The following is a 14,135-nucleotide window of genomic DNA, read 5'->3' as shown; positions in this document are numbered from 1 at the left end:
ACTGGGGAGCACGTGTTGATGTGTCAAGGGCCGTCCTTTGTTTGGGTAATGAGACTGTGCCGCCCGTCGGGCTGGAACCGTCCTGGAAGGACTGCCAGAGTGGATTCACCTGGACACCACTGCTCACCGGCTCCCAACCATTGTTTGAAGTGGCAAGGGTTCAAGAGAACCCCCAGGAGAGTATTGCTGGACAGTCAAAATTATCGCACGACCCCCATCAGCTGAGACGGTTGCCGCTGTGGAGGAATTGGGCCATCGAAGTGGTGAACATCTGAGCACGCCACAGCAGGAGCAACTCCAGAAATTACTGAACGACTTTGTGGACATTTTTGCGGCTCCAGAGGAGGACTGCACCAGAACCTCGTTAGTAAAACACCACATTGACACTGGCCACGCCGCCCCATTCGTTTGCGCCCCACCGATTGCCTCTTGCAAAACGCCAAGCTGCCGAAGAATTGATTCGCAGATGGTAACCAACGACATCATTGAGCCTTCGGACAGTCCCTGGGCGCACCCATGGTCATGGTGCGGAAGAAAACGGGGTTGGCGCCTTGTGTGGACTTTCGTAAATTAAATGCAGTCACTCAAAAAGACTCTTACCCACTGCCCCACATCACTGCCCCGCATCGATGATGCATTGGACTATGTGGCTGGATCCCCCTGGTTCAGCACCTTGGACTTGCGCAGTGGATATTGGCAGGTAGAACTGGCAGCAGAGGACCGACCCAAAACTGCATTCACCATCGGACAAGGGCTGTGGCAGTTTAAGGTAATGCCGTTTGGACTTTGTAATGCACCGCCACTTTTGAAAGACTAATGGAGCGGGTCCTAAAAGACATTCCCCAACCCGTTGTGTGGTCTATTTAGATGATCTGTTGATTCATGCCAGAGACTTTGACCAGGCTGTGCACAATTTAAGGGAGGTCCTGACCGCCATTCAGAAGCGCCGGGTTGCGGTTGAACCCTGAGAAATGCAATCTTCTCGCCCGACAGACCCAGTTTCTAGGGCACGTAATCAGCGAGAGTGGGGTGGCTACAGACCCAGCAAAGGTGGCTGCCGTGAGCAACTGGCCCCCACCAGCCAACATCACCGAACTGCGGAGCTTCCTGGGTTTAGCCTCATATTACAGGAGGTTTGTAAAAAACTTTGCAACCATTGCCAGCCCCTTGCACCGACTGACGAGTAAGGGCCAACAGTTTGGGTGGACGGAGGACTGCACAGCCGCTTTCCAACAATTAAAGGCTGCCCTCGTCAGCGCGCCTGTCCTGGTGTACCCTGACCCCAACCAACCTTTTGTGGTGGACACTGACGCTAGCAATGTGGGGATTGGGGCCGTGCTCTCACAGAAGGGGGAGGCTGAGAGAGAGTGGTAGCTTATTACAGCTGCAGCCTCAGTCGACCGGAGAGGAATTACTGTGTCACTCGGCGGGAACTGTTGGCAGTGATCCTAGCGGTACGGCACTTTCGGCCCTACCTATTGGGCACTAGGTTCACGCGGACTGACCATGCTAGCCTCACCTGGATGTTGAATTTCCGGCAACCAGAGGGCCAGGTGGCAAGGTGGATGGAGATTCTACAGGAATATGACTTTGAGATACAGCACCGACCGGGACGGCAGCATGCCAACGCTGATGCCCTCTCCAGGCGTCCATGCCTCAGCAATGAATGTCGATATTGCCGCCGACAGGAAGAAAGGGGTCTGGGGCCATCCTCAGCATCCGCAAGGGTAGATGACACTGTTGGAGTAGGGGAGCCGTTCACTATTGACCAATTGAGGCAGTTACAGGCGAACGACCAAGCGCTAGAAAAGGTAAAGGGCTGGTTGGAGACACAAGAACGTCCCGACTGGCAAACCGTGTCGTCACAGGGGCCTGAACTCAAACTACTACACTCCCAGTGGGGCAACTTGGAGTTGCACGATGGCGTAATCTACAGACGGTGGCAAGCACCCGGGGGGGGAATTGACCGACTACAACTGCTGGTTCCCCAGGCTTTGCGCGCCGAGGTCCTCCGATGGGTCCACGGAGCGGCTGGATCCGGACACTACGGAACGCTAAGACAGTGCGTCGACTACAGCAGCGGTTTTATTGGCCCGGGTGTCAGCAAGACGCGGAGCTGCACGTCCACTGCTGTGACATCTGCACTGCGCAAAAAGGACCTGGTCAACGTTCTCACGCACCATTGCAGCAATACCTTGTCGGGGCACCCATGGAGAGAATTGGAGTGGACGTACTGGGTCCTTTTCCTGTAACGGAAGCCGGAAATCTCTTCGTTTTGGTAGCAATGGATTACTTCACCAAATGGCCAGAGGCGTATGCAGTTCCGGATCAGAGTGCCTCCACAGCGGCTCAAAAACTAGTGGATGAAATGTTCACTCGATTTGGAGTTCCGGACGAGCTCCACAGCGATCAGGGGCGGAACTTCGAGAGCCGTTTGTTCAGGGAGGTGTGTCAGCGACTGGGGGTGAAAAAGACCAGGACCACCCCCCTTCACCCGCAAAGTGATGGATTAGTTGAGCGATTTAATCGCACCCTGGCCACTCAACTGGCAATCCTGACCAGTCAACACCAGCGGGACTGGGACCAACATTTGCCTCTGGTCCTGTGGGCATATCGGACAGCAGTGCAAGAATCGAGCCAATGCACACCAGCGGGGCTGATGTTTGGGAGGGAACTTCGCACGCCAGTGGATTTGGTGTTTGGCTCGCCCCCTGAGCCTGAGATTGTTGGTGGGCCCGAAATGGATTATTTTAGACGGTTAAAAGAGCGGCTGGACACCGTTCATCGACTGGCCAGGGAGGCCTTGGAGGGAGCTGGAGCTCGCCAGAAACAGGCTTACGACACACAGGCTCATGGCCCGACGCTGAAACCAGGGGACAAAGTGTGGGTATTTTGCCCGCAACGGAAACGGGGACTGTCTCCAAAATTAACTCATCATTGGCAGGGGCCTGGAGAAATTTTGGACAAAATTTCGGAGGTAGTTTTCCGAGTCCGAATGCCTGGACGGGGCAGACGGGTGGTGCTGCACAAGGACCAGTTGGCACCATACCACCCACTGGCCCCAGAACAAGAACGACTCGAGAATACAAGTGGCTCTCCAACCTCCACCCCCGGCGCCGAGACAGACATTGACAGTCTCAGGACTGAGCCTGACACGAGTAATGGCACATCCGGCAGGCCGAAGCGTGTCCGTCGCTGGCCAGGACACTTGCTCGATTTTGTCTGTGATGAGTAGGGTTGTGGGGACACTAACCCTCTTGGGAGGGGGCTGTGTAACGACCCGGCAGCAAGCGCTGGCGGAGTGACGCCTCATGGGTAATTTATGTAAATAGTTTGTGGGGAATTTATGGGTAGCTAGCAAAATACCCGCTTCGCAGCGGAGAAGTAGTGTGTTAAAGAAACAATGAAAAAGAAAAGGAAACATTTTGAAAAAAACGTAACATGATTGTCAATGTAATTGTTTTGTCACTGTTGTGAGTGATGAGTGTTGTTGTCATATATATATATATATATATATTTACACACACACACATAAACATATATATATACATATCTATACATATACACATATATACATACATATATATCTACATATATACACATACATATACATACACACATACATACATACACACACATATATACACACAAATACATATATATATATACATACACACACACATATATAAACATATATATACATATACATACATATCTACATATATACACACACAGCTATTTCATATCAGTGCAATACGCTGCTTGTTAAAATGGATAACTCCCGCTCTTACGTGCAAGTCTGCGTGGATATTATGAACTATCGTATTTGTTCAAGTTCTATTTAAATTTTAAATAGAAGGAATTTTTATTTAGTCGACAGAAATATCTTTGGTAGGAATGGTAAAAACAGACAGGAATATTATTCCTGAATAAATAAACTCAAACCTTAAACAACTTATAATATTTTGCTCTCCATAAAAATATATCCTGTCTAAATTATACAAATTCAAATATGAACATGCTGCATAACAAAACCTGGAAATATAAATAAAATGTGTTCCTTTCAGCAATAACAAATCAAATCATTCAGTTGTCTTTGCTCATATGTCATTTTAGAGCTGGACGCCTGGCATCTTTTTTGGCCACAGGTTCGTTTCTGTTTGGTGTGAGGTTCTGTGTTGTGGAGATTCTCAGGATGGATTGCAGGTGCTCATCAGTGAGGCGACTCCTGTGTGCTGTTTTGTTAGTCTTTATCACTGAGAAGAGCTTCTCACACAGATATGTGCTACCAAACATGCACAAGGTTTGAGCCGCATGTAGACGGACTTTTTTTGTTCTTCAAAGTCACCAAAGCGCCGTGCAAACTCAGTGCGCTCAGTTTATCAGCAAAGTGCGATTTGGGAACACCGTAGTGACGACTTGGTTTAACATTACTTGGCAACAGGGAAAGTGGGGCAAGGTGCACTGGTGCATTTGTGTCTCCCATAAAAGCAGCTTCACTTGAAATCACTTTGTGATTGTGCACGGGTAAAACGTCCGCTGAAGTGTCAGATTCTTATTTAATTATTCTGCTTTCTGTATCTTCTGCATTGCATTCAGGTTACCCTGATGTTTTGTCTCATAGTGCCGCCTTAGATTAAATTCTGTAATTACAGCCACATTAGCTCCACAAATGAGACACACGGGTTCAGTAAACATATACTCAGCCTCCCATCGGTTTTTAAAGGCTCTATTTTCAGAATCAACTTTTCTCTCCAGCATCGTGTGAGCTAGCTTCGCAATAACTTGCAGCATCATAAGCTAGACTTGATTAACGCGTAAGTGTTCGGCAAGGCAGCTGAAGCGCTGCATTATGGGATCTGTAGTTTATTGTGTTACCAGCGCTTCATATACCCGGGCTTATAACAATAATACAGTATATAAAATGATCTCGGGCGGATATAATTACACGCCGGGCGGATGTGGCCCGTGGCCCTTGAGTTTGACAAATATGGACTAAATAGAACTTGAAAAGATATATTTTTGAAATGTGATCGCGCAATTCAGATAGAGTTGACGCTACACTACAGCCTGCATCCTCCCTCGCTCTTACTTTTTACCGCTCATCTAATGAATACACTGAGTATGGCTTTACCAAAACAATCATTGATGGTGAATAAAGTATCCATTATTCGAGTATGTAGATCGGGATATATATATACATATATATATATATACCCAGATCGCAGCGAGAAGTAGTGTGTTAAAAAGCTAGAAAAGAAAAGGGAACATTTTAAAAATAACGTAACATGACTGTCAATATACAGTATTTGTTTTGTGAGTGTTACTGAGTGTTGCTGTCATCAAGGATTTGATTATCATTATTTCTTTCAATCAGGTTCGTATTTGTAGGATGTGTTGTGTTCAAGTTACATTCCGTGTTTGTCATTCGTGTAAAGATGACAGGTTTCTTTCATCGATTCATTTCTTACTGCATCAATAAACAGCTCGTCTTCTTCTTTATCTGAGACCTGACACACTGCATGCACGGGTTTTTTTACACTGTCTTCCTTTAGCGGACATTGACTTTTTCCACCGTGCTTTGTTTCGCAGTAGCTGGATTTATGAATATGCTTATCAGACACTTCATATTTTTGCTGCCTTTTCAATTGTGTAATTCGGTTTTGTTCAGCTCTTTGGAACTGTTGCTTTTATCTGTGCACTGCGCCAGTTCACGTGAGCCACTCGGTGTACATGCATCGAAGTTTCCCAGCTGTGCTGGTGCCATCTCGTGCTATGTCCGTGGCTGTATTTAATGTTACCTTAGTCCTGGCACTTAAAACTTTCTCTCGCAGTTTCGCTGAGTTTGTGTCAAACACCACCCTGACCATCTCATCTTCCTCTCCATAAGCACAGTCCTTCACCCGTGAATATTTAGTGGAGTTTGCTATTGGATTGCCGCTGACGGACGGCCTTATATGGGCAGGCACTAAATTACAAACGCCAGCAGCAGCCTGTCTATGAACTTAATTTAAAGTGTAGGTTTACATCGTGCTTTGTTTCCGAAGTAGCAGAACTCATGAACATGGTTGTATATGTCACTCGCTCGCTTCTTATTGTTTCGCTGCCTTCTCAATTATATAATGCATGTTTTCTTCAGCGCTTTTTGGAGGTCTTCCTGGTTTTCTATGTACTGCGTGATTACGTAGGAGGCATGATGATGTCACACGAAACTCCGCCCCCACGGCGTTCAAGCTCATCTCCATTACAGTAAATGGAGAAAACAGCTTCCAGTTATGACCATTACGCATATAATTTCGATATAAAACCTGCCCAACTTTTGTAAGGAAGCTGTAAGGAATGAACCTGCCAAATTTCAGCCTTCCACCCACACGGGAAGTTGGAGAATTAGTGATGAGTCAGTGAGTGAGTGAGTCAGTGAGTGAGTGAGGGCTTTGCCTTTTATTAGTATAGATTTATGTAAAAGCTTATTGTTGTGTCAAAATTAACTTAATAACCTAATTGTCTTTCTTGTTGTAAGTGTTGTATGTGTTTGTGCTCAATCAGTGGGGTGGGTTGGGTTATCGCCGTCTGGGGTTGTGTAAATGTAAATAGTCACCATCAATGAGAAAGATGGCTCTGTAAATGACCTTGACCATGGCTATTCAATGATTTTTAAGCTTTGTTTTAATGGCTATCTGTTAATAAAAAGATACAACAGGACAGAGCTGTATCATTGCTAAGATTCTATCTAAGCAATTATTGCCGAGACACTCGGAGTCGTGCGGTGTATGGGACACGAGTGCTCGTTATTTAAAGAGCTGGGTGCAGCTGCATGCATAACGCTGGCAATCCGCTAGCCGACAGCTTGGGAGAGGTGCACGACAGAGTTCGGCTCTAAAATCTTTAAAGACTCCACCACGGGTCGCTACAATATGTATTCCTTTTTATACCCTGAAAATACAATGTACTTTTCTGAATTTCAGATATTTATAAATTAATCAATGTGTGCTTAAAATATTTTATTGTGAAAGTGTTACTTACAGGTTCATTATTGTTACATATACATGTAACATATTAAATATGGAAGTAGTTATAGGAATTGGGTTTTACTGAGAATTTTTATTTTTTTATTTAATAGATTTCAGGAAGGACTGCAGAGCCTTGTAGTTCTTTCAGCATTGCAGCAGTTTCCACAGCAGCGTCAATCCCTTTTTTTTATTATTAATTTTATTGTAATCATTCCATACAAATCAATCCGTTTTTACAAAAAGTAGGATTGAGAACAAGTCAACCCCCACCCCTGAGAGAGAGCAAGGCCAATGGGGTAAAACTTAAGACTTGTAAACATACATAAATTGATGAGTTTGATAAGCAATAGAGATGAATGGAGAAAAAAAAGAAATGCGGAAATAATTGCTTCCTCTGTGCTTTAAAAGCTTATTCTAAAATATTACTGATTAGATCCTGCCATGTTTTGAAAAAAATCTGTACAGATCCTCTAACTGAGTATTTAATTTTTTCTAATTTCTGATAGTATAAAGCATCGGTTTCCCACTGACTTAAAAGAGGAGAGTTAGGATTCTTCCAGTTTACCAAAATAAGTCTGCATGCCAAAAGTGTAGTGAATGCAATCACAGTTTGTTTGTCCTTCTCCACTTTAAACCCATCTGGAAGAACACCAAACACAGCTGTTAATGGGTTAGGAGGGATTGTGACACCAAGGCTATCTGAAAGGTAATTAAAAATTTTGGTCCAGAATGATGTTAATTTGGTGCAGGACCAAAATATGTGACCCAGTGAGGCTGGGACATGATTGCAGCGTTCGCAGGTTGGATCTTGCCCTGGAAACGTTTTAGGCGAGACATATGTGCTCGATATATAATTTTGAGTTGAATAATTGTATGCTTTATGCATAAAGAGCTTGAGTGAATTCCCTGCATTGCTATTTTCCACTCCTTTTCTGTTATTGATTAACAGATCTTTTTCCCAGTGTCCTCTTGGATTTTTGAAAGGTAGGGACTGTAAAATAATTTTATATATTGCAGAGATCCTTGAAATTGAGCAATATTTTTTCCAGCATGGATGAGGGTGCAAGATGAGGAAAATCGGGCAGGTTCTGTTTAACAAAGTTCCTAATTTGAAGATAGTGAAAGAAATGTGTAGCTGGAATGTTAAATTTGGAATGTAATTGTTCATAGGATGCAAAGATGTTGTCTATATAAAGATCTCTAAGCAAGTTAATCCCAAATTTTTTCCAGATATTAAAAACTGCATATGTTTGCGAAGGTTGAAAGAGGTGGTTCTCTTGCAGAGGTGCCACAGATAAAAGCTTAAAATGCTTTCTTCATTGGTTCCATATTCTGAGAGAGTGTAGCACAATTGGGTTATCAGTATATTGTCGATAACTTGCATTTATTGGGGCACAAAGCAGGGAATATAAAGAAGTATTGCAGGATTTTACTTCTATTGTGGACCGGGGCCTCATGCATAAATGGTGCATATGCAGAGAAATGTTGCGTAAAAACTTTTCCAAGTTCAAATCGCGATGTATAAAACCTACACTTGGTGTAAAGCCACGCACTTTTCCACGGTACCTCATATCATGTCGTACACAAGTTCTCCTCTCGGTTTTGCAGACTGGCGGCACCCAGCATCAAAGCAGTGCTACTGTTACTGTGTGTTTTATCATTATTTCTTAGAGCCACACTCCTGCTGCGGCTTAATAAATACACTGAAACTAACCGCATATTGTTTATTAGTGTAATGCATCTGATTGTAATTAACTCTGTTACCTAATAGGCTCTGTACCCTAATAAGCTTTCATATGACAATCAGACGGTGGGCTGCAACTCGCCTTTTCAAGGCGATTTTGATATGTGACAACTTCTTTTTTATTTTGGGCACTGTGCGACTATGTCAGGCGATCTGCTTCTTTTTGTTGTTTATACCACTGTTTAAACCAACAAATAGTACGTTTTTCCTTGTCTCCACTTGGTATTCACTGAAATTCTTCCATTTTCCCTGTTGCTTTTTCCATTGTCTTTTCGCAGAAGGCTGAGCTTAAGGGCGATTTATATTGATTTGCATATTCATAGAGGCCTAATTCTGGGAGGAGTTGGAGGCGGGACAGAAGGCGCGTGCGCGAGCGTTACTTTTCACGCTGACCAGGAGGTATGGAGCGGAAGAACATAGAAGTTGGAGTACGCACAGATTCCTGTATCTAGATTTTTCTGTGCATAAGCACATTTCGGCTATTTGTTTCCAGGTTTGTATAGCTTATATGTTTGCTGCCCAGTAATAAAACTGAAAGTTAGGTAGAGCCATGCCACCTTCTGCCTTTGGTCTTTGTAGGGTCTCTCTTTGGATACAGTATGTGGATGTTTTGAGTTCCAAATAAATGAGGTTATTGTTGAATCTAATTGCTTAAAAAATATTTACTGATGTATATTTGAATGTTTTGAAATAAAAAAGAAGCTTAGGAAGAATATTCATCTTAACAATGTTAATTCTTCCAGCTAGAGTGAGATGAAGGGTTGACCATCTATGCAAGTCTTGCTTAATTTTTTCCATGCAGACGGCAAAATTTTGTTGATAAAGAGCTTTATGTTTACTTGTGATGTTTACCCCTAGGTATTTAAACTGTTCTACAATGATAAAAGTTAAGGTGTCTAATCTAATATTATATGCTTGAGAAATCACTTGAAAGAGTACACTTTTATTCAGATTAATTCTGAGACCAGAGTTCTTTAAAAATTCTGTAAGTGCTGTTAAGACTGCAGGCAGAGAATATTGTGGGTCTGATATATACAGTACCATATCATCTGCATATAGAGAAATTTTCTGTTCTAGTCCTTTTCTGATAATCCCCTTTATCTGATCAGCATTTCGACAGTGAACAGCCAGTGGTTCAATGGCGATTGCAAATAGCAGCGGTGACAAGGGTCATCCCTGTCTGGTACCTCGTTCTAGTTTAAAGTAATCTTAACAAATTTTGTTGATACAAACTGAAGCTTCTGGATCCATAGTTTGATCCATGCACAAATGTTCGGGCCAAACCCAAATTTCTCTAATGTAGTGAAAAGGTATTTCCATTCAATCATGTCAAATGCTTTTTCTGCATCCAATGATAATAATATTTCTGGGGTGTTTGACTTTGTTGGTGAGTATATTACATTAAACAGGCGTTGAAGATTGGTAGATAAGTGTTGACCCTTGATAAATTCAGTTTGATCTTGTGATATTACTGAAGGGAGCACTTTCTCCATCCTTCTAGCTATGATTTTTGAGAGTATCTTAACGTCATTATTCAGAAGTGAAATTGGTCTGTATGATGCACATTGTAATAAGTCCTTATTTTGTTTAGGAAAGACGGTGATTAATGCTTGGCGAAAAGTTTGAAGAAGAGTTTGATTGTCTCTTACTTCTGTAAATGTTGCTAATAGGAGGGGAACTAGCTGAGTGGAGAATTTCTTATAAAATTCTGCAGGGTAGCCATCAGGGCCTGCTGCTTTCCCGTATTGAAGTGACTTTATACCATCTAACAATTCTGATAGTGCCAGAGGTTTATCCAGTTCCTCTGCACTAAGAGTATCTATTTGTGGTATCTGTAATGTATCCAGAAATGTATTAGATTGGGTGCTGTCTTCTTTAAACTCAGTATAATGTAAGGATTTATAGTAGTCTCTAAATGTGTGCATTATATTTTTATGGTTGATGATTTTGTCTCTGTTTGTGTTGGTGATTACTGGGATTCCATTGCAAACTTCTTGCTTGTGGATTTGTTGAGCTAAAAGCTTATTAGCTTTCTCTCCGTGTTCATAGTAATGATGTCTGGATTTATAAATTAGTTGTTCAGTTTCTTTAGTTGTCAAGAGGTTGAGTTCTGAATGCAGAGCCTCGCTTGGAAGCCTAGCATGTTCTACATCTATTCTAATAATTTTGCTTTTTAGCTCTGATACTTTCTTGGTTTCTAATTTATTTCTGTGGGAAAGATATGAAATAATCTGTCCTCTTAAGAAGGCCGTAAGAGTTTCCCAGTGTATTCCTGCAGAAATCTCTGAGGATGTATTTGTCTCTAGGAAGAAACTGATTTGTTTGGATATAAATTCTGTACAATTCTCATCTGCTAATAGAAGCGGGTTGAGACGCCATCTGCAAGGTGAGTGTGTGGGGCATAGTGACTTTAGCTCCAAGATCAGAGGTGCATGGTCGGAAATAACAATAGCATCGTACTTGCAAGATTTAATCATAGGAAAAAAATATCTATAAAGAAATAATCAATTCTTGAATAGCAATGATGTACTGGTGAGTAGAAAGAATATGTTCTTGAGTTTGGGTTTAGAAAACTCCAGGGGTCTGATAAGTTGTGGTCAGTTATAAACTTTGTAATTATCTTTGCAGTGTTAGATATCATCCCCCCTGTGATAGAAGTCCTATCTAAAAGTGGATTTAAAACACAATTAAAGTCCCCAGCCATTATAATTTTATGAGTGTTCACATTGGGAATGGATGCAAATAAATTTTGTATAAATTCCTTATCATCAACATTAGGTGCATAAGCATTTATCAAAATCATTTTACAGTTAAATAAGTTGCCCGTGATCATCACATATCTCACTTCAGGATCCGATACTACTGTACATCTGATGCTGCAAATGAGACTGTTCTGTGTATGAGAATTCCCACACCTCTAGTTTTCTTTGTAAGGTTAGAATGGAACATTTGTCCAGTCCAGGGGCCTCATGTATAACGCCGTGCGTAGAACTCGCACTATAACATGGCGTAAGCACATAAAGCCAAAATGTGCTTACGCACAGAAAAATCCAGATGCAGGAATCTGTGCGTACTCCAACTTCCACGTTCTTCCGCTACATAAATCCCGATCAGCGTGAAAACTAACGCCGTGCACGCCGCATTATGTAACGCCCAAATCCTCCCAGAATTACGCCTATTTGAATATGCAAATCAATATAAATCGCCCTTAAGCGCAGCCTTCTGTGAAAAGACAATGGGAAAAGCACGGGGAAAATATAAGAATTTCAGCGAATACCAAGTGGAGGCAAAGGAAAAATATACTATTTGTTCAAATAAGCCGTGGTTTAATCAACAAAAGGAAGTTGATCAAATGGCATAGCGTGTTGGAGAAACATGAAAGCGCACATCCACAAAATCGCACAGTGCCGGAATTAAAAAAGAAGTCACATATCAAAGTCGCCGTGGAAAGCCGAGTTGTAAGCCCACTGTCAGAGTGTCATATGAAAGCTTATTAGGGTACAGAGAAAAAAGCCACACGGTGGGGAAAAAGCACGAAATGTCCACTTCAATCTCGACATTTCCACTTTAATCACGTAGTTTATTTTGTCATTAAAGTAGAACATCATAAAATTCATCTTAAAATTGTTTAATTAACCAGTTTCTAAAATCACATCGTAATTAAAGCAGCACGTTAAATGCTTTGTTTTGTATTTGATCTTCTATGTGCTCTATGCGTGTGATTCACTACTTGCTTCTTAAACCGGCTCTCTTCCTCCGACTGGACACAGAGTCCATTACATTCGTGATATTACAGCTCTCTGAATAACTAAAATACTGAGATGTATACGTGATATCATTTTCATGATGATAGGAGTTAAAGAACGTTTGTGCTCATGACACAAGCATTTAACTTTTGCGAAATTTGTCGCCATGCGTTTTTAGCTGTGTTGTTATTTTATCTTTCTGTTTTATATTCAATATATATTGGCGTAGCCGTCACTGCAGTCAGTGCTTTTCTTTTCCCATGTAACCAATCGCCATACAATCAGCTCTGTAATAGACGTTAAGCCATCTGTAAGCTTAGCGCCGATTCTTCAAAATGTTTAAAGAACATTGAAATATCTTTGTAGTACATTATTATTCTATCCTTAAAGACACTCCCAGTGAAGAATATAGATTATTTAAATGAAGTTAAAGTTTTATCTGTATAATTTAACAAACATATTTTGCTGCATTTCACCTTAAAATGATATCGCCATCATATGTAAATACGCTTTATAAAGTGGCTCAGGCTGTGAGATATTATAACTGTAGTGCAAGTTTACAGTGGGGTGATTGTACTTATAAGTACAAACAGTTCTACAAGGAGCGCTTGATTGGCTGCATTTAAAGTTCTTGGGATTAAACTGTTTTGAACCGCGAGGTCCATACAGGAAAGGCTTTGAAACGTTTTGCCGTGGCTGAGACAGCGTGTCCTTAATGCCGTATACCGATAATTCTCTTTCCGATCAGCTGCTGCTGTGATTCACACTCAGATACAGTGATATAAATACTCCGAGTGGTGCAGTGAGAGAAATATGGAAAAAGATGATCCGCTGTGGCAACTCCTAACGGGAGGAGCTGAAAGAAGAAGAAGAAGAAGAAGAAGAAGTGAGAGTAACAACGCTAAAGCAGTTATGGTATTTGGAATACTATGGCTGTTCCCTGGACCATTATATTGTTACGAGTTAATTACAATCAGATGCATTACACTAATAAACAATATGCGGTTAGTTTCTGTGTATTTATAAAGCCGCTCATGAAAATAATGAGTAATCACACAAGAACAGTAGCACTGCTTTGATGCTGGGTGCCGCCAGTTTGCAAAACCGAGCGGAGAACTTGCGCACGACAAGGCATGAGGTACCGTGGAAAAGTGCGTGGCTTTACGCCAAGTGTAGGTTTTATACATCGCGATTTGAACGTGGAAAAGTTCTTACGCAACATTTCTGTGCGTACGCACCGTTTATACATGAGGCCCCAGTCCTTTTGCAGCCGGAACTGGTCTTTGCTTAGTAAGTGGGTCTCCTGTAAAAATATTATTTTAGCGTTTAAACCTGTTAGGTGAGAGAATCCTTTCTTTCTCTTTAATTCGTGATTCAGGCCTTTAACATTCCAGCTCACAAAGTTAACTGTCCCATCATGGAGAGATTGATTCTGAATTTTTGATGTCATTTTATAGTCTTAATTGGAAGCGAGACCGCTTTAAACTTAATTTCCTATTTCCCCAAGAGTTATTGCCATGCAGCCTATTGTTACGTTGGTGGTTATAATTATAAGGATTAAAAGAATCGATTAGATATAGATATAGCCTGCTCTCTTTTTTCAAGCCCTTTTTATTAAATTGGAGAAAAAATGAA

The sequence above is a fragment of the Polypterus senegalus genome, chromosome 3 (genome assembly GCF_016835505.1).
Source record: "Polypterus senegalus isolate Bchr_013 chromosome 3, ASM1683550v1, whole genome shotgun sequence".
In the NCBI taxonomy this organism is placed as follows: domain Eukaryota; kingdom Metazoa; phylum Chordata; class Cladistia; order Polypteriformes; family Polypteridae; genus Polypterus; species Polypterus senegalus.
This window is presented reverse-complemented; position numbering follows the sequence as displayed.